Raw genomic sequence first — 22,816 nt, 5'->3', positions numbered from 1 at the left:
GCGTCGTTGCTGTGGACTAAGATATTAGGAACTCTTGATTTTTATTACTTTAACCATTTTTACTTTTATTTCAATTTACTTTTTATTTTTAGTTTAATTTTTTCTTTTCTAAATTTTTCTTATTAATTGCTTTTGGCAGGTGTCTCAGTTTATGACTAGGAGGAACCCGTCAGGACCTTTGCTTTTTGGCAGTGAGATCGAGAGCACAGCTCGTAGAAACCGAAGAGAAATAAGGCGAAGTCTACAATACATAGAGGAAGAGAAAAAGGACGATATCCATACTATAACTGAAGAGATAGTTGAAAATCAAAATAATTCGCTACCTCTTGTGGTTGCCGCAAATCTAGTGAATCAGAATCCTGCTCCTCGTACTATGTATGACTATGCTAAGCCTAATTTAACGGGGGTTGAATCGCGTATTGTTAGACCTACAATTGCTACTAATAATTTTGAAATGAAACCTAACACTATACAAATGATTCAATAGTTTGTTCAGTTTGATGGTTTGCAGGTTGAAGACCCAAATACTCATTTGGCCTTCTTAGGGTTTTGCGATACTTTCAAAATAAATGGCATTTCTGATGATACCATTTGCCTTCGGTTATTTCCCTTTTCATTAAGGAATAAGGCTAAACAGTGGTTGAACTCGTTACGATGAGGGTCAATCACTACTTGGGAACAAATAACCAAAAATTTTTTACTCAAATACTTTCCACCGGCCAAAACGGCAAAGTTAAGGAATGATATCTCTTCTTTTGTGCAAATGGACTTAGAAACATTTTATGATGCATAGGAGAGATACAAGGATCTATTGAGAAAGTGCCCTAACCATGGGTTACCTCTTTGGCTACAGGTTCAAACTTTCCACAACAGTCTGAATCCCTCAACTAGACAAATGATCGATGCAGCTGCTGGTGGAACTATCAATAATAAGACACTTAAAGTGGCTTATGAGTTCATAGAAGAGATGTCACTAAATAATTATTAGTGGAAAGTCATGAGGATAAAGCCGACAAAAGTAGCCGACATTTTTAACATCGATTCGATTGCTATGCTTTCAAATCAGGTAGAACTTTTGAATAGAAAAATTGATGGTTTACTTGGCTCTATGCAGGTTCATCCAGTAATGCAGTGCGATGCAAGTGAAGGCGGAACGAGCAATTCAGAATATCCACCCTACAGCCCTAACATGGAGAACTAACAAATAAATTATATGGGTAATAATCCTCGACTTCAAAATAATCCTTACAGTAACACTTATAATGCAGGTTGGAGGAACCACCCAAATTTCTCATGGGGAGGCCAAGGAAATCAAAGACCACCATCCCTTCCAGGCTTCCAACAACAACCTTACCAGCAAGAGAAAAAGCCAAACCTTGAGGAGATGATGACAAAGTTTATTTCAGTAGCAGAAACCCATTTTCAGAATACTGAAACTGCACTTAAAAATCAGCAAGCATCAATTCAAGGGCTCGAGAATCAAATAGGACAGCTGGCTAATATGATTTCAGAGAAACCACCAGGGACTCTACCTAGCAACACCGAACCCAATCCAAAAGAGCACGTGAAAGTAGTTACCCAAAGGAGTGGGAAAGTGTTAGCTGAATCTGAAAACAAGTTGCCTCAAGAAGCTGATAAAAAAGAGGAAGAGGGGGTGAAACATGAAATAAGTGAAAAACCGATACTGAAGGAATATAAACCACCAATCCTGTATCCAGAAAAGCTGAAGAAAGACCGCATTGATCCATAATTCGGTAAATTTCTTGAACTTTTTAAATAGCTACATATTAACTTACCTTTTGTTGAAACTATCTCGCAGATGCCTACATATGCAAAATTTTTTAAAGAGCTTTTAACAAATAAAAGGAAGTTTGAAGAGTTGTCTACAGTAGAACTCAATGAAGAGTGTTCGACCATACTTCAAAATAAACTGCCAACCAAATTGAAAGATTTGGGAAGTTTTACTATTCCCTGCTTAATTGGTGGTTTAAATGTTGAGAAGGCACTAGCTGATTTAAACGCTAGCATTAATTTGATGCTCTACAAATGTTCAAGTAACTTGGCCTTGGGGAACCAAAACCTACTAGGATGAGTATTCAACTAACCGATAGATCTGTTAAATATCCTAGGGGTATTATCGAGGATGTACTCCTAAAAGTAGATAAATTCATGTTTCCTATTGATTTTGTTGTGCTTGACATGGATGAGGATGTTGAGGTGCCTTTAATTTTAGGTCGCCCATTTTTAGCCACTGCTAGAGCTGTTATTGATGTAGGTGATGGTAAAATTGTGCTTAGGGTAGTTGACGAAGAAATTATTTTTAAAATTTATGATGCCATGAGATTTTCTAGGGAATAAGATGACTCCTGTTATTTTATTGATTCTATTGATCATGCTACTCAAGATTCTTTACAGGAAATCATACATAAGGACACGTTGAAACTGTGTCTTGCCCAAGGAGAGGAGGTAAATGACAATGATTCTATGATAGGTAAGATAAAAGCTGAACTAAATTCCAATGAGCCTTCATTGAGACAGAAGAGCTATGAAGGTATTGAGGAAAACAATGAATTAAAATTAAAACCCTCTGTTGAAGAACCTCCTAAATTGGAATTAAAGCAACTACAAAATCACTTAGAATATGCGTTTCTTGGAAATAATTCCACATTACCAGTGATGATTATTTCAGATTTACAGCCAACCGAAAAGGACGAGTTACTCCAAGTGTTGAAGGAGCACGGAAGAGCCATAGCTTGGAAAATTTCTAACATAAGAGGGATCAGTCCTTCTTTTTGTACACATAAAATTTTAATGGAAGATGAATATAAACCTTGTGTGCAAGTTCAAAGATGACTGAATCCTAACATGAAAGAAGTTGTAAAAGCTAAGGTAGTTAAACTTCTAGATGCTAGAATTATTTATTCTATATCTGACAGTTCTTGGGTGAGCCCTGTGCAGGTTGTTCCTAAGAAAGGAGGCATGACTGTTGTGGCTAATGAGAAGAATGAACTGATCCCAATGCGAATAGTCATGGGATGGAGAGTTTGCATCGACTATAGGAAATTGAACGATGCCACAAGAAAAGATCATTTCCCCTTACCATTCATTGATCAAATGTTGGAAAGATTATCTGGGCATATGTATTATTGCTTCCTAGATGGACTCTCTGGTTATTTCCAAATCTCGATATCTTTTGAGGACCAAGAGAAAATGATATTTACATGTCCATATGGTACTTTTTCTTATCGACGAATGCCTTTTGGATTATGTAATGCTCCTGCTACTTTTCAGCGATGCATGTTGGCCATTTTTTATGAACTCGTGGAAGACATTATGGAGGTATTTATGGATGACTTCTCAGTATTCGGTAACTCTTTCCATCTTTCCCTTGAAAATTTTAAACGAGTTCTAATAAGATGTGAGGAAACGAACCTTGTACTGAATTGGGAAAAATGTCACTTCATGGTTCGTGAAGGGATTGTGTTAGGCCACAAAATTTCTAGCAAGGGAATCGAGGTTGACAAAGTGAAAGTTGAAACTATTGAGAAATTACCTCCCCCTAGTTCAGTTAAGGCTATTCGAAGCTTTTTGGGTCATGCTGGATTTTATAGAAGATTTATTAAAGATTTTTCTAAAATAGCTAAGCCTTTAACAAATTTACTAGAAAAAGATGTGGCTTTCAATTTCAGTCAGGAATGTTTAGAAGCATTTAATACGCTTAAAGATAAATTAATTAATGCTCCAATTGTAATTGCACCTGATTAGAATTTACCCTTTGAACTAATGTGTGATGTGAATGATTTTGCAGTGGGTGCGGTTCTTGGACAATAGAAAGACAAGCACTTTCAACCGATCTATTATGCTAGCAAAACATTGACAGCCACACAAGAAAATTATACGACGATTGAGAAAGAATTGTTGGTTGTGGTTTTTGCATTCGATAAATTTAGACCATATTTAATATTATCTAAAGTTGTCGTTTACACTGACCATTCAGCTCTTTGATTCCTCCTTACTAAAACAGATGCAAAACCTGGACTAATAAGATGGATTTTATTATTGCACGAATTCAATTTAGAAATTCAATATAAGAAGGGAGAAAATATTGCAGTAGATCATCTATCTAGAGTAGAAAACCCACATCTCAAGGAGCATGATGAACATGAGATAAATAACTCGTTCCATGAAGAACAACTCTTTGCTATATCTGACTCCGGGGAACCTTGGTTTACAGACATTCAAATTATTTAACTGCTAACGTTACACCAAAAGGGTTGACACATCAGCAAAAGAAACGCTTCTTTACTGATGTGAAAAAATACTTTTGAGAAGATCCTTTTCTTTTTCATATATGTGCAGATCAAGTCATTAAAAGATGTGTTATGAAGTCAGAAGCAATTAGAATCTTGGAACATTGCCACTCAGGACCGACTAGAGGAAATTACAGTGGGACTAAGACCACACATAAAACACTCGAATCAGGTTTTTATTAGCCCACACTATTCAAAGACGCCAACAGGTAAGTTACTTCTTTTGATAAATGCCAACGAACAAGTAATATCTCTAAACATGACAAAATGCCTTAAACGTATATGCTTTCATGTGAAATATTTGATGTATAGGGTATTGACTTCATGGGTCTATTCCTTAGCTCATTTGGAAATAATATATCTTAGTGGTCGTTGATTATATGTCTAAATGGGTGGAAGCCCAAGCCTTACCTACTAATGATGCTAGAATGGTGGTGAGGTTCCTTAAGAAACTCTTCTTTCGATTTGGAACACCTAGAACAATTGTCAGTAATAGGGGTACTCATTTTTGTAATGCTAAATTTGATAAAACCCTTAAGAAATACGAAGTTTACCATAGAACAGCTACCCCTTACCATCCTCAAGCTAGTGGACAAGTCGAAGTCACAAATCGAGAGCTTAAACGTACTCTAGAAAAAATTGTAAAGTCAAATAGGAATGATTGGGTAAAGAAAATAGATGATGCTTTATGGGCCTATAGAACTGCTTTTAGGACCCCCATAGGAACATCTCCTTACAGACTTGTTTATGGGAAGAGTTGTCATTTACCATTTGAACTAGAACATAAAGTATTCTGGGCTATAAAATTTTTGAACTTTAATACAAGTGAAAAGAGATTGATGCAGCTGAACGAGTTAGATGAATGGCGAGCTAATCCATATGAGAATTCACGATTATACAATAAAGCAACGAAGCGCCGCCATGATGCTCGTTTAAAGCAACACAAGCAATTTGAATTTGGAGAACTTGTCCTGCTATATAACTCAATGATCAAATTATTTCCTGGGAACCTTAAATCATGATGGTCAGGTCCTTTCGTATTCCAAACCGTCTTTCCATATAGCACAGTAGAGGTAAGTCACCCAACCAAAAGAACTTTGAAGGTAAATAGACATTGTCTTAAACTTTATAACAGTGAGAATGTTAAAGACAATGAAGAGGAGCTACGGCTCCGCGAACCTGCCTAAACATACTCACAAGGTAAAGTCAAGCTTAGACTCTAAATAAGCACTCCTCAGGAGGCAACCCAAACACTAACCCCACTAAGTAACCTTAGTTTGTTTTTCCATTTTTGTTTTATATAATCTAACTGTAGGTATTCTTGTCACACACGGCCTAGCACACGGGCGTGCCTTAGGCCGTGGGATCACTACGGATAGGAGACACGGGCGTGTCCAGGGCCATGCTAAAACAGAACAAACATTTTCCCCAATATAGGATAACACATGGGCTATGATAAATAGCCACAGCCGTGTGATATAGCCGTGTGTACCACAAGGCTAAGGGACACAGGCGTGTCCCAGACCGTGGTGGAACTATACTTTAATTCCCAAAAAATTAGCAAAGGCACGGCATGCATTAAATCACCACAGACATGCGAGGCAGCCGTGGAAGTCACACGGTCATAAGCACGGGCGTGCTTGAGGCCGTGTGGGAACTTTCACAAACAACTGAAACTTTCAACAAGTAAGAATACAACACGGGCTGATGCCACAGCCGTGCCCGAATGCCATGTGCAATCCTGATTACTAGACACGAGCGTGTTGGACCTACCACAGGTGTGGAAGAAGTGAATGAATCAGCACAGGGCCATGCGATGTGACTGTGTGGGTCAAACGGCCTAGACACACAGGCGTGTCCACAAGCCGTATGCGATACTGACTTAAATCATCAGACCATAAGCACAAGTCATGAACATGGGCGTAGTGTACCTAACACGAGCGTGGGAGAAGCGAACGAATGTGCACACGGCCATGCGATGCAGCCGTGCGCACCACACGACCTGGGGACACTAGCGTGTCTAAGGGACCGTGTGCGACACTAACTTAAAATTTCACGAAAAACACCAGCTAGGAGCACACCACACAGGCATGGGCCATGTCCGTGTGGCCCAAAACGGGGCTTACACGATCGTGGCCCTCTTTTATTCCCCTCCCTTAACCCTAATTTCTCCACATTCATATACAAACTCACTATTCATCCTTCACTATTCCCCTATCTTCTTCAACCAGCACCATTCTCCTTGTCCATTTTTCCTTCCCTTTTCTTTTTCTTTTCTCTTCTTTCCTCCTTCTCCCTCTCTGTTCCTTTCCTCTTTTCCCCTTTTTTCCTCCCCCGACTACCAAGCACCACCACACACCTCCGCACCCTACTACCAACCACCACTCTCGGTTTTCTCTCTTGCACCTCTAACTCTTTTATATTATTTTAATCATCCCTATTATGTTGATTATTACTATTACTACTCATAGTTCTTTATCACTGTTCTATCTTTTTCCTATTTGACTGATTTCTTATTACTACTATTGCTTTAATGCTTTTGTGATTCTTCTTTAGTTATTGATTCAGTAAGCTTTGGATGCTCGTAATATGATACTTAGATTTTAGGGTTGTTTTGTTGAGTAAATTCATAGTTTGCTTATATATTTAGTACTCAATTAGTTAGTTTTTTTTACTAGGTATTATGATTCTACTTATTTCGTCTGCCTGATTAAGTTGCATTTGGATGTTTGTTCTTATTCGTTTGGTTACTATGTTGATTCGAGTCATGTGGTTACTTCCGCAGGAAATTATGATGAACACAAGAGGTAAGAAAACTGTTGTCCCCGTTAAAAAGCGAAAGGGATCAGGTGTGACCTCCTCGAGTCCCACCGCTGAGATACACCATCCATTCCTCCAATTTCCACCAAGACCTCAGGAGGAATTATTTCAGATTCTACGTGCCTGACCCCTTGGTGTGGGCTGTTGCATCGATTGGGCCGCATTAAAGCAGGTCCACCTAGCTGATTTTATTCGGGCCCTCTTCGCTACCGCTCCGTGAGACCGCTTTTTTGACATTATTGAGCCAATGTACCGAAACTCACTTTGGAACTTTGTTCGACATTTTAGTTACAGTCGGTTATGGTGGAGTATGATGACCCAGGCATAGTCCAATTCCGTCTCGGTAATCTAGTGCAACAATTGAGTGTCCCAAAATTTAGAGTGGCCCTGGGACTTGATACAAAAAAAATTATGGAGGACAACAATTTTCCCCATCTCCACCGTCACATCCATTATGCACATTTCTCTTGTTAGGCAGCCATTATGTCTACTACCGGCATCTATGATCCCAGCTGTTCCAAGGCATCGGCTTTCTCCCCGGCATTGCGATACCTCCATGCCCTTTTAGCCCACACCTTAACAGGGCGACGAGAAAGCATCAGCATCATTAACACTCACGACACATACTTTCTATGGAGCATGAGGCAAGGGCATATTTTCGATCTTGCATACTTCATCGCCCCTTCCTTTCGCCATCAGACCGAACGACACCGAAAGGGAGTAATCAGCATCGGCCCTTACATGACTCGACTAACTCGATACTTTGGGCTTCTAAACACATCAGCACAGTCTCATCGCTCACACTTATCGGCCAGATTCCCCACAAGGCATCCAAAGTATGCTTTATATGAGGATGATAGAGCATCGTCATGGGTTCGATCCTTCTCAATACCGACTAGTACGAGCCGTCGATGAGGATGACCCTAAGGATATTCCTAAAGATATCCCTTCATTTCATGAGGACCCACCTACTCAGCCACCGCCGAGTCACCGACCAGTTTATGCGGCTGCTTCATTGACATAAATTTCTACCCACCTGGATTGATTTGAGCAAGATTACACTCAACAATTCAATAACATAGAGGCGACTCTGCAACAGATTTGTCAGCATTTCCACATTTCGCCTCTAGCACCACCACCTCACGGTCCATCTGCCGATGAGGACTTTTGAGTCCATTTATTTTTACTTTATTTTGCTTTTCCTTTTGTTTTTATTTTTCTTTTATTTTTATTTCTATTTCCAGTTTTCATGTTCTAAAAAGACTTTGAATAGTATATTTTGAATATCTCAATTTTATGGCTGTTTCTCTATGAGTAACCATAACGACCCCATTGATATAATGCTCTAAACCATTACTGGTGACATCATATTTCAAAAGGTTCAGTCGATTGGTGCTACTTAGGAATATATAAACAGACCTATGGGAAAAGAGAATCCACGACTGCCATGTCCTGCTCGACCACGACCATAGCCATCACGATAGCAACCACCACGATAACCTCTTCGCTTAGCGCTGTGATTGTGGAACCCAACCTCTACCACCACTTTCACCTCTATCTAATGTCATATGCACATCATTTCCAATGTCTTTAAACCCCTTTCGCTCTTTCAAGGACTACATCCAAATTCAGGGTAGTTTCACTTCTCCTCCTCTTCTATAATATTATGCTTATGTTGTCATTATCTATCTTTGTACAATGTACATCTTAAGTGTGGGGAGGTTAGTCATATCATTATTAGAAAACCCCTAAATTTTGTCTAATCCCCAAGTAATTTTTTTCATATCATTATTAGAATGAATTTTGATTAATTCATAATTTTTATTGATATGTTTTGGATCAAAACATAGGTTATTGTGTATTGATCGTCTAACTTTAAGGCAGTAGAGAATCAAGCATGATAAGTTGACTTTTGAGTATTAAAATTGCTAGGTTGTTTCCCTTAATTGAGGTATTATCTTGAAATTCTAAATTTACAGGATTGACATCAAATACCCATAATTTTCGCTAGATTTTGAGCCTTTTAGAACATATATCTTCCTTGCTCACTTATTTTATTGGTTATGAGTGTGTCAACATTGATTCACTATTCTAGAACTTTCATCGATTATACATGTCGAGACCACACCTTTGATTTGATATACTAAAATGATAAAGGCACTTAAGTTTCAACCCATTTACCCCATAAAAAGCCTACCCACATAATTGACCCCTAGTGAACCCCCTTGAGCCTTAACCATTGTTTCTTGATTTTCCCCTTAATGATTAACCCACGACTAAACCATTTTTGATTCTTTAAGAATTTCTCTTTTTATTAACTCCTTTTTTTTATCGAGATTTGATTTGATTAGTTACCTAACTATTTCCGTCCATTTCAGTTACTGAATTATTATGTACTCTCCATTACTATTCTTATTAAAAAAATGTATATTTATATTCATTCAATTACATATTGTTTTAAAGAGCTTGGATAAGTTAAAATTATTATATTGAGGGAAAGCTCACTTCATTTTAGAAAGTTTTATTTCTGGCACCTATTTGTAATTCAGAAATTAGTTTTATTCTTCTAAGCTGGGTAATTTATTAAATTAATCTCGATTGTATCCCTCTTTTTCAACCTTTATCCACACCTTTAACCTAAGCCCCATTACAACCCTGTTAAAGACCTTTTGATTCGTGTATCATCTCATTTATAGTGGTGGAGATTTGATTTTCATGCAAGCCTATGGTAATAACTTTTCATGTTTGACTATTGAGAGTTTAATTAGTGAACCTTAAATACTTCGAGTGATTTGAGTGAATCTTTAGTGAGGATGTCAACTCTTGTCAATTTGGAATTAAAGGTGATTACTAAGATAAAAGGGGATACTTATGATTTTATGATTAAAATTCTCAACTTGGATTGTTTGAAACTTTGCTGTTCTTTTAGTTGAATTCGCAATGTTTGATTATCTGTGGATTGCTTTGAAACATTATTGATGAGAACTATAAGTTAAGAAGAATTAATTTTAATTGTGAGTTGAGAATTTTGCTTGAGGACAAGCAAATGCTTAAGTGTGGAGATATTTGATAAACCATAATATATACATATTTTTACATGCTTGGAATATTTTTGGAAGGATTATCATAAGATTTAATGAATTTGATGCTCCTAATCATTTAATTTCATGTTTTATACTCAGGAGAGCTTAGGATAGCAAAAAGAGTAAGAAACGGGGCAAAAACGAACAAATTGGGCCTAATTCAATGTTTCACATGGCCTAGGTACTTCTACACGAGTAATCCACACACCCGTGTGTCATGGTCGTGTCGACATCAAACCAAGTCAGAACTACATACAGCCTGAGCACCTTCACGCGGGCGTGTCACACAGTCGTGTTCCTGTCGAGCTCAAGTCTAATTCTACCCAGAAAAGGCTAAGTTTGGGCTATTCTGGGCATTCCAAAGTCTATATAAACATCCTAGAAGAGGATCAAAGGGGGAAGCGTAGTAGAAACAAGAAAATACTTGAAGAACAGCCATCGGAATCAGCTCAGAAGCAGGATCTCCTTCAAGACTTAAGATCTCCGTTCAATTTCCTTAGAAGTTCTTTGGGTTTCTTTATGTTTTGTTGTTGTCCCAATTTTTAGATGTTTTCCTCTATTGTTATAAACTAAATTCCCTAAATACCTAGGGAAGTTGAAACCTAAGACGAATCTTATTACTATTTGAATTATATGATAAATACTTGTTCTTATTCTTAAGTGTGAGATTTAATTCTTATTTTAATATTTCAGGATATTAATTCAGGTTTTGATGTGCTTATTTAGTGGAGCAAAAGTCCTTGTTTAAGAGTAGATCCTCCATAATTAAGCGGAGTTGCAAGCAATGTAACAGCCCGATTTAGACCCTAATCAGAACGGTAGTTTCAGGACCACGAATCCGAGCCGAAAAAATATTTTAAAATTATTTTCTGTGTTTATTTTCTGTGAATTTATATTTGTGAAATTTTCGTGAATTAATTTCGTCGTTTAGGTGTCTGATTAAATAAAAGGACTTAAATCGCGTAAATTGAAAATTTGGTAGTTTAATTTATAAAGGGCCGAATTGTTAGTGGCTTTTAAGGATGAGGGATTTATATTGTAAATAACCTATAAAGATATTAGTGGGATGGTTAAAGACTTATAATATGTGGTTTTTAATATTAAATTGTTAAGGTTATAAAAGTAAGTTAATTATTAAAGCATATATATGATATAATATCATAAAATAAACTATGTTTTTCATTCTCTCTTGCACTGAATATAAACAAAAAGAAAAAGAAAGAAACAAGACTAGGTTCTGCCATCTTCCAAGCAAAAATCAAGGTTCGTTCTTTGTCGATTTTTGATAATTTCTACGTTTTTGAGATCGTTGCTTCGAGTACTACAAAACCCATGCTTGAATTTTTTATTTTGATGGATATTTTGAGTTGTGCCATTGTTCATAACTTGTGATATTTGTTGTTTGATGATGAAAAATGAAAGATATGTGTTAGATTAACATATTTTGTATTGGAGTTTTTGATGATTTTGAATAATTAGGACTTAATTGCAAAAATAATAATTTGGGGGACTAAAATGTGAAATTAATGAATAATAAGGGCTTGTATGGACATGGGTAATATTCGGCCTAGCTTGGGTGTGGAGAAATTTGATGTATTTTATGTTTTGTGCAATAAGGACTAAATTGTAAAAATTGTAAATGTCAAGGGTAAAATGGTAATTTAATCCATTTGTGTGTTTTTGGACTAAATTGAATGAAAATATGTTTGAATGAGCTTAATTTGAATATGTTTAGATCAAGAACCAAAGAAATCAGATTTGGATCGGGGAAAAACGAAAGTCGTCGACTAGCTGCCCGATTCTGTTTTGTGTCGTCCAAGGTAAGTTTATAAGCAAATAGACGTGTTTATTTGGTAATTAAATGTTATATTTATATGCTGTTATGAAATGTAGAATTTGAATATGCTATGGCCGAAAATGATTAAATTTGACTACTACACTTCCGAGTTCGATTCAATAGGTTCTGACGTCCAGAGCCCGTATGAACCTTAGGAATAGTTAGGATACATATGTCATGACATAGGATTCCGATATATGTGTGCGAGTAAGACCATGGTATCGATATGTGGTTCCGATATGTGTTTAAGAGTAAGACCCTGTCTGGGACAGTGGCATCGATATGTGGCTACATGTAAGACCACGTCTAGGACGTTGGCGTTGTACGATTTATGTGATTATCTGAGTGTCCTATCCGATTCTGAATGGTTCATCGGGAAAAGGTAAATTGTGCATGATTGTGTAATACGAGTAAAGCGGTCAGGTATGAATTAATTGTTTGGCTATTAATGATAAGGTAAGTTGGTACTCGGTATTTGTTTTATTCACACATAATTGATGATAATGACTTTAAGTGATGTTAGCATATGTATATTCGGCTTGTAGTTATATAAATTTAGTATGAAAAAATGACTCATAATTAAATGTAATATATGATTTGGTATAATTGGTCTTGTTGACTATTTATGTATATATATGCAATACTACATAGTGATTTTGTTTTAGCTTATGTGTAAAAGTATATGCAAGCATGATTATAATATAATTTGTGGTTTTTGGGAAGTTGAATATTAATATACCCAAATGGTCGGTGAGTATCCCGCCAAGTAAAAAAATGCAATTACTTGTATATAAATAAATATGTGCATTAAAGGGGTATAATAAAGTGGTTGGTAAGTTGATTGAAAAATAAACAATGTGTGTATTTGATCATTCGGTCAAGATGATGTTTAAGTGCGAATGTATATATGTGGATGTACTTATAAGTATAACTTGAGATTAAATGGTAGTTAGTTACTATAAATAATAATTAACTTAATTGAATTAAATACTTTGTTGGGTTTACTATTTGCTTATGACTTACTAAGCTATATTAGCTTATTTTGTGTATCCTTGTTTGTTTTATAGATATTAGAAATCAAGTTACAGGCTCGGGGATCGTCTGCGAAGTTCATCACACTATCTATTATTTTGGGGTACCTTTCTAAGTTAAATTCGAATTATGACATGTATAAGCTGAAGTGTGGTTTGAATGATAAATTTTGGTTGTGTATAAAGCCATGCGAAAATGGCTAATCAAAATGTTTGAATTAAATCATGCTAGGTATGGTCTATGATGATTATGGTTGAATGTTGCAGGTTATATATCTATGATTATTACGTGAGATAAATCTTGCATGTTTAAGAAATGAGCAATGGCTTGAAAGAATCGCGACTAATCCATCGATGTAAATTTTTATGTGAAATATATTTGTGAACCTAGTGAATATGTTTGTGACTTAGTAATGTTCATGATTCAGTGTTTTGAATTTTTGATAGGGTTTAAAAAATATGGCAAGGTTTATTACGATATATTTTTGTCCACTTGTGCTTTGGTAGGTATGATCATGATAATATGAAAATGGTTTATGTGTGATTTAATGAGAATGTATTGTAATACGTCAAATAGACATGACATATGTTTGTATTTAATTAAAGTCCTCCATATGAATTTATTTATAAATGAGAGTGTGGTAGCAGTAGCATAATATGCATGAAAATGGTAATGTATTCTACTTTATTATCCATATAAATATATATATGTTTGAGTATCCATAAACGTGATTTTACATATTATGTCTTAAGTGTGATTTGATATAACACGCATGCAAACGTGTCTTAGGACACATGCAGAGTAAGATAAGAAATTTTACTTATGGTATAAGTGATTTTTAAGGTGATAAACGCAAGAGATTTTATATATAAAAATTTACTTGTTATTTACAAATTTGCAAATTTGTATTTAAAATTTATAAAATTGGTTGTAAGATGTGAGTTGTATATGTATATATATATATATGAGATTCAGTATAGGCTATAATATCACTAATGTCGCATGTATACAATGATAGGTGTATTAGTTTATGATTTAAAAAAAATTAGTAAATTTTCGAGACTAATTCATGTGATTATGTAATGTTTATTATAATTGATCGGAATTGTGTTTTATTCCGTAACATCTTACGACCCTATTCCGGCGACGGATACGGGTTAGAGGTGTTACATGCAATCCTAGAGATAGGACGACATAAATATGCCGGATTAGAGTCAAATCTAATAAGGGAATCCATAGGTCGAGTTAATGCGACAATAGGGGTTTTAATTAGAAAGAGATTTCAATTAATCAACTGAGAGTCAATTGTTTTTAGTCTCGAGAGAGATAATAACATAAACCAGGGATATTTACGGATTAAGTCAAGTGAGTAAATTGTCTAATACAAAAGTAATAAGTGAAGTCTAGGTGGATTCTTCCTTGGGTATTGTTTTCTCCATCGGTTTTCCAAAGAATATTTTCCAACTTTTATTTCTGTCGCATTCTTAGTTAATTAGATAATTAAGTTTAGTTTAGAAAACATCCCTTCAATTCTTAGGCTAGATAATAAAAAAGATGGTAAGTACTAATACTTTTAGTCCTTGTGGATATGATATTTTCGGTCTCACCTTAACTATACTACTGTTCGATAGGTGAGCTTGCCTTAGTAGAATTTTTAGTTAGTATAGCGATCATCAATGTAGCGATGAAGTTGACACTAAGTTGTATGTTATACCGCTTGATTGTAGCTACAAAAGAATATTTGGAGTCAAACTCTATCCCAACCTCTAAATGGCCAAAATTTATTGCCGAAGTCGCATACCTTGGTATTTTATGAGGAAGGTCTAGGAATTTTAAACCACCTTCACTACAACATAGAGAGTACGCATGTAGGGAGGGGCTTCGTACGCCGTGAACCCAAGTCATCCCATCAAGCAATGTCCGAAGTTTGACCGTCAAATCCATCATATTTTGGTTCAGTAGGAATGGGATCCAATTTGGAAATTACTTCAATTTTTGCACCAATTGTCTAGCCTCCTCTATTAGGTCATTATTTGTTTTATACCCTTCTTCGTCCTCTTTGTTATCAACACTGGTTGCAAGTCTAGGGTTGAATGTCCCTTTCTGGTCGAGGTTGCCAGGAGTAAATCATTTGTTATTGTAAATCCGATGTCAATCCGAAAATCATTTTTTTTTGCCCACCCTGGTAACTTGATGGCGTACCCGTATAAGTGTTATCGGGGTTGAACATAAGCATGCCGAAGTTGAAATCAAAGGAACTGATAAAATGTCGTGCAAGTGTACCATAGGCCGGTGACCAAATACGTCTGACTTTCCCCGAAAGTTGAAATCAAAGGGCGAAACTAATGAATGCCTCACCATTGATGATGATTTTGGGGTGTCTTGGTATGAGCTTTGCAGCAATAACGTGAATCTATCACACAACTTTGTGGTCGAACTTTTAGCTTCTTGATCTAGCGTGGACTTTTCTAGACATAGTGTGGTTGAGATTGGGCCACCTTCATCCTTTCCAACGAAGTCAACATATAACTCTAGTACAACATTCCCACTACAGCAATGTGATTCGATCACTGTCTCCAGCTCGTTGTCCTCTGTGATCTCAAAAATGACATATCTAACGAGGTTTAATGACAAAAGATATCTACATTTCAGGCTCGAAATTCTTCTTCGGATCCCCACTTTGCCCCTAATCCTTGTTCGATCTCTTTTAACATTATGCTTCGGTTGAATGTCAGATCTTCATATTAAGTTGATACAAAAAAGGGCCCAACTCGATGAAATTTGTAATAGATAAAAATTTTGACTCACCTACTCATCTTGAACCAAAGAGCCTGTTCCACATGTTTAAAACCAAAAATAATAATAATAAATATAGTTATCATCACCCAAATCCCTTAACCTACACGTAATTTTACAAATTACCTTTTCTTGGACAACAACGTAGGAACAAAATTCAAATTTTTCACGACAATGTCGATAACTCCTAATGTCAAGTATCCTTAAGATCAATAATCTGCTTCAAAGGTTAGTATGGAAATTCAATGGATTGTATTGAGTTTATTTTATAGAGCTCTTATCTCAATGCACATGAAACAATTCCAGCAACAACACATGCCCTAATCATCACAAGTTTTTGAGGTATACACTTAAAGTTGAAATTTGAGGGGGAGAACACGCTCCCCCGTAGTGGCATTTTTTAGCACCCTTGTAATGTATGAAATTCATCCTTAGAATCCCAAGTTGCAGGGCTTAGAGGCAGAAGCAATCAAGTTGGGAGTTGAAATGCCTATAAAGAAAACATCTCCTACAGGAAGTGTTTTCACCTGGCATGTCAGTGAAAATGCCTCCTGCAAGGTGCATTTTCTCTATGGCCATTTCAAAACTCAGGCCAACTTGATTGCTTCTACCTCTAAGCCCTTGCGACCCAAGATTCTCGAGATAAATTTTATACATTGCAACTCGGGATTCCCATGATAAATTAAAAAATTTTCCTTTTTACCCGCCCTATCCCAATATAAATGGTCGTTTTCATCCCTTACTCACCCATATCTCAGTCTCCTTTAAATTATTATTGTCTTTTTTTAAATTATTATTTTCTTTTTCTTACGTATTAAAATTTCCTGATTTAAATATTTATTTCTCTCTAACTTTAGGAGAGACATAGTCATACTTTTAAGTTGTGTTTGGATTCACGGTGATGTCATGGAGCTCAGTAACCTATAAATTTCACTTGCTGTGTGAGTATGGAGCCATGACTTGAGAAGTTGGGATCACTTTGCAAGTCGAGGTCCAAGTTGGCAGTGATTATATCGTCTCGGGTTGAAGTGTAACTAAGACTTCAAGTTTACAAAGATTATGCTGTCAAAGGATGGAACATAAGTAGGGCCTTAGTTGATGGTGGTTATATAGGCACGACAACGAGTTTCTCCTCGTCATAGGAGCATTTTTTATAAAACACATACTGAAGTGTAAGGAAGGAACATGCAAGAGGTCTTTCAGTATAATTAAATAATTCATGTTGTCTATCCGAAAGCAGTGACCTTGTTAATATAACCTATTACACCCCTATTCTGTCACAGGTTATAATAGTAGGGTCACCGCCTTTGGTGGTGATGGATAAGATGCATTATTTTATTATATTGAAACACTACTGTGTTTTTTTTCCTCGTACTTCTATTTAGATTTTATAAAACATCCTATTCTAACGAGGAAAAACTCATTGTCATGCTTGCATACAGAGGCAAAACTAGGGGGCTAGCAAGGGCTCCAACTCTCCTAAAATGGAAAATTATCCATTTAGGCCCTTTAATATTTTTAAAATTTTAAATTAATAAATGTAAAATTGCACTTTGCCCCATAAAAATATAAAATTTTGATTTAATCCTTTAATAATTATAAAGATATAGGTTATTAAAATGATGAAATTATATTTTTACTATCGTAAAAATTATAATTTAGTTTTGGCCCTTTAAAAAAAAATTTTGTTTCACCCCTATCTACATAACCACTACTAATCGGGGTCTCATTTATGTTCCATCCCTTGACAACATAACATTTGTAAACTTGAAGCCCTAGTTACAATTCAACTCAAGACCGTATAATTACCTTCAACTGGGACTTTGAGTTGCAACACGATCCGACTTCTTGAGTGATGGCTCTTACTCACATGGTAGATGAAATTTGTGGATCACCCAGCTGCGTGACACTACTATAAATTCAAATATTCCTTATAATTATAATAATGTCTATCTCAAACACGAACAAAAATAAATCTACAAACTTATAATTTCCAACCGCAAGAAAAAAAAATTATCAAAGTGAAAACGTGTCTTATAAGGAGTGTTTTTATTCTCTCTCCTAAAAATGCGTCCTACAGGACGCGTTTTCACTACCACATCAGTGAAAACGTATCCTGTAGGACGCATTTTCCTTTCTCTCTAAAAAAAAACAACGTAAAATGATAAATTAAAAAAATGGCATAGTTTCTTAAATAAATTATTTCAGCATATATCTAAAAATTAGCCCGTAAATAATCTACAACATATTTTATTTTGTAATTTTTTTTCTATAACTTAAGTAAGAAAAGCAGTAGTTTCCAAGTGGTTGGCATTGGATAAATTATGTTTTAAAGTAGGCTATTTTACCAAACTGACCCAAAAAAATTAATATTTACAAAAATGAACTAGGTTCAAAAACAATCACCAAAATAACCTGAAATGAACAGTAGAATGGGGTTTTGGGCACCCAATGGCCGGCACCACCTAGTATTTTGGCCCCATGATTGCCTGATGATTGTGTTAGGCTTTAAAAAATTGATTTTTTTTTTTTTACTTTGGGAAGTCAATGGCCTGCACCAGGGTAATTTTTTTTAAAAAATCGTATCATACTGGTAAACAAAAATACCAGTATTTAAAAAAAAATTGGTTCTGGCCTTCTAATGGCCGGCACCAAGGAATTTTTTTATGTCCCAATGCAAATTTTTTTTACTTTTCTACATTGATTGCTGGCACTAGACCAGTAGTTTTTTTTTAAAAAAAATTATTCTAATCTTCTAATGTTCAACACCAGACTAGTAATTTTTTTTTTGTTCTGGCCTTCTAATGGCCGGCACTAGGGACTTTTTTCGTGTCCCAACGCAATTTTTTTTTACTTTTGTACACTGATGGCCGGCACCAGACCAGTAATTTAAAAAAAAATTGGTTCTGGCCTTTTAATGGTCGGCACCAGGGACTTTTTTCGTGTCCCAATGCAAATTTTTTTTACTTTTCTACATTGATGGTCGGCACCAGACCAGTAATTTTTAAAAAAAATTGGTTCTAGCCATGTAATGATCAGCACCAGAGTAAAAAAAAATTTTTGGGTGCTGGGCATGTATTGGCTGGCATCAGAAATAAAAAAAATTTTGGGGTGTTGGGCAGTTATTGGTCGGCACCAGAGTAAAAAAAAAAATTTGGGTGCTGGGCATGTATTGGCTGGCACCAGAAATAAAAAAAAAATGGGGTGTTGGGCAGTTATTGGTCGGCACCAGAGTAAAAAAAAAAAAATTGTTGCTGGCCATGTAATGGCTGGCACTAGAGAGAAAAAGAATTTTTTTTGGGTGTTGGGTATGTATTGGTCGGCACCAAACCTTATATATAGTGGGTAGTTTGGGTTCTTATAGTGTAAATGGATAAGAAAATATTGTTTTGAGAGAGGCATCAAAATGAGAGTGTTTGCGTAGTATATCATCAAATGATTTTTTTTGTAGTGGATTGTATATGGAAGTTTTTTGTAGTGGATTGTAGATGGGAGTTTTTCGTAGTGTATAACTGAATTTCAGGGTTGAATTATATACTGTCATGTTTTAACGGAGTTGAATTATATACCTTCATGTCCACCCTAAAGGTTATCCTATTAAGGGTTGGATGACTTTCTGCACCGTAAATGGCTAATCGAGATGTCCAACCCAGAAGGACATTATCTATGGTGCAATAGCGTTTACTACGCAACTAAGCTGTGGTTGGAACCGATTGGTAGAGTCTCCATGCAAAGGTATCTCAGGTGATAATGGAAGAAGAAAGGGTCTGGAGCTTTTAGGAAGTTATATTTTCCCTTCGTTTATACAGCTGGTTTTCTATTTTTTTTTAATTTTGCTGACCGTTTCTATTATCCAATTATCCTGTACTGATGCAACGTAGACCTGATTCAAGCAAAAGATGAATAATTGTGAAGAAAATAATATTGAAAATGATTGTATTATTTCTTTAGAATGTTTGTATTTTTTTGTAACGATAAATTTAATGTAGTTGTTTAAGATTTAAGGATTCATTTTTATATTTTCTTGTATTAATTTCTTAGAATGTTTGTATTTTTTTATATCGTAAATTTAATTTAGTCCGTATTATCGTAGTTTGAATTTAAAATTTTCGTGTATTAATTTTACCCATATGTTTGTATTTTGTTGAGTGTTTAAATTTACTTTAGTGCGTATTATTTTTGTTTGAATTTTATATTTTTGTATTAATTTTTAGAGTGTTTGTATTTTATTGTGTACGTAAATTTAATTTGTCAATTTCTATTATTTATTGAATTATATTTTTTAATTAAATATTTCAAGTCATTTATTAAAACAAATAATTATTTTAGAGAAATTAAACTAATATTAAAAATAGAATAATTACAAAATAAAGTAAATATTTACAGATAAAATTAAAATTGTCGTGATCTTGGTGACGCCCCTGGCGCTGGCGTGTAACGGTCCGGATACCTCCATCGGCGATGCCGTTCACCTTGCTGAGGCATTTGATAATTGCTCGGTCCGGTCCCCGGTGTCCAGTCTAGTGTACATAGAAAAGTAAAATAATCATATACACCATAATCCGGAGTTAATGGGTATTGCGTGACTGAATATGCTGATGGAAAAATATCCTCAGTGGTGGATATACGTGCTTCGAGATCGAGCACCGAGTGGTAAGATGTAATGACCCAAATTTATTGGAATTGGAAAAGTACATTATCGGGCCTCCGTCTTAACAAAATGGGTTCGTAAATAATTATTAGGAGTAATTGTAAGTCTAGTAATGTGTCTAATTAAGTTTTAATTAAATGAATTTAGTTTAATTAAGAGAAATTAGGAAAAACTGACTAAATTAAATAATGGGTAAAAGTTTAATTATAGATTAAAAAAATAGCAGGGATCGAATAGGCAATTAAGCCTATTCTAATGAATGAGGCGGCATCTTTGATTTTTATGATTATTTAATTATAAAATATATTATTACGGTTATTATTTAATTATATTATAAATTAAATTGATTATATTATTATATTAGGAAATAAATTAAGAAAAGACAAGTGTAAGATAAAAATAAAATACAAGTGTATTAATTTAAATGAGTACATTTGTATTATTTATATATAATAAGTAAAAAGATATTTTATTATTTATTATTAATTAGTAAAAGTTTTTATATGATAAATAAATTAAAATTATGATAAGTGGATGGTGATAATAAAATACAAATGTAAAATATATATGTGTACATTTGTAATATTTATATTTGTTATTAAATAAATATTTAATAATTATTATTTAATTGATATTATATTATTAGATTCATGAATAAATTAATAAGTTGACAAATGTATGGTGATAGTAAAGTACAAGTGTAATAAATCATATACATACAATTGTAAAATACATATTTATTTACTTATAATTTAAGAAATAATTATTATTATTAAGTTAATATAATAATATAATAAACTAAAGTAAAAATAAAAGATAAAACAAACAAAAAAAAACATAAAAAGAAACAGAGCCATTCGAAAACAGAGAAGGGAAAGAAGAAAAGAAAGGAAAAGGGAAGGTTGACGAAGAGTAATTCGAGAATTACGGTTTGTATTTCTATAAACAGAACTTAATATTTAAATTGTTATTTTTATTATTTGATGTGTATGGAAAGATAATAAGGTAAGTATTAGTGCTTTGATATTGAATTGAATGTATGTGAATTTGTGATTATTGTGAAATAGATATTGAAATAATTAGTTGCTGTAAACTGAGAAATGAATTGAATACTCTATTAACTGTATATGGTTGAGTCGGATATAGTTGGCATGCCATAGGATTGGAAGTGTTTCGGGATACTTTGACCTTGAGTCAATGAGGCACTATAAGTGCCGTACTGTTACTTCGACTTCGAGTCGATGAGCCACCTTGTGTGTCATACTATTACTGTTACTTCGGTTTAATTCGATGAGGTACTAAGTACCGTACTACTACTATTTACTTCCGCAAAGCCGATGACGCACTGAGTGCAGTACTGGTGTGTTGGTTGGATCCGTGTATTTGTCTAAGTCCGAGTTATGTTAATAGGGGTAAACTATTGCACTGAATAATTGAATGACTGTATTACTGGACTGAATAACTGATTGTTATTGATCGTTTGATACTAAATAACTGATTGTTATTGAATAACAATAATCAAATAATTGTTATTGGAAAATAATGATTGATACTGAGTTTGACTTAAAATAGAGCACTAGATTGAAAGCTGAATATTTAAATAGTTATTAAATTTGAGTGGTGTTATATATATATTTTATAATTATTTAAGTGCTGGTTTATAGAAATACCACTGAGTGCATACTCAGCGTATGGTTTGTTTTCGTGTGCAGGTTAGGTACTAAAGTGATTAACAACTCAACATCCAAATGGTTATTCCATGCAATTACATATGTCTTAAACATAGTCTATATCATAGTTTTGGGCAATTTTGTTAAATGATAATCTAAATGAATCAATTAGACATTTTATATTAGATTCTTATAAACATAAAAATTTTAGAACTTCATATTATTATTAGTTTGTTATAAACAGAGATGTATAAATTCATGAATTGATTTGTTTGAATTGGTCTTGATTTGAATTTGCAAGGAAGGTTAGATATTTATAAAGGAGTTAAATTGAGTTCGCACAAAAAAAATCAGAGTTCCCGAATAAGTCCCGATTTGATTTTTAAGATGTGAATTAGACCTCAAGGGTCCATTATAGGGACTTTATAATTAAATCAAGTTATGTATGTAATCTATTTTGATTTAATTATAAATTATCTAAAAGGTCTGATAATGCTCCGTAATTCTAATTCGACGACGGTTTGGGGTTAGGGGGTGTTACAATTAGTTGTATCAGAGCTATTCAGGTTTAGTTGATTCTAGGATCAAATTGGGTACAGAAATAAGTCTAAAGGTAC

At 34.7% G+C, this 22,816-nt stretch overlaps 1 non-coding gene across 1 annotated transcript; it reads right to left on the bottom strand.

Annotated features, from left to right (window-relative positions):
• Positions 1-730: 730 nt before the first annotated feature.
• Positions 731-837, bottom strand: LOC128287496 (small nucleolar RNA R71). The gene has a single exon (XR_008278196.1). It is a non-coding gene; the product is annotated as a small nucleolar RNA R71 (small nucleolar RNA).
• Between the last annotated feature and the right edge of the window lie 21,979 nt (positions 838-22,816).

Source organism: Gossypium arboreum, chromosome 13 (genome assembly GCF_025698485.1).
Source record: "Gossypium arboreum isolate Shixiya-1 chromosome 13, ASM2569848v2, whole genome shotgun sequence".
NCBI classification, from domain to species: domain Eukaryota; kingdom Viridiplantae; phylum Streptophyta; class Magnoliopsida; order Malvales; family Malvaceae; genus Gossypium; species Gossypium arboreum.
The sequence above is the reverse complement of the archived record's forward strand: the minus strand, read 5'-3'. Positions and strand labels throughout refer to the sequence as shown.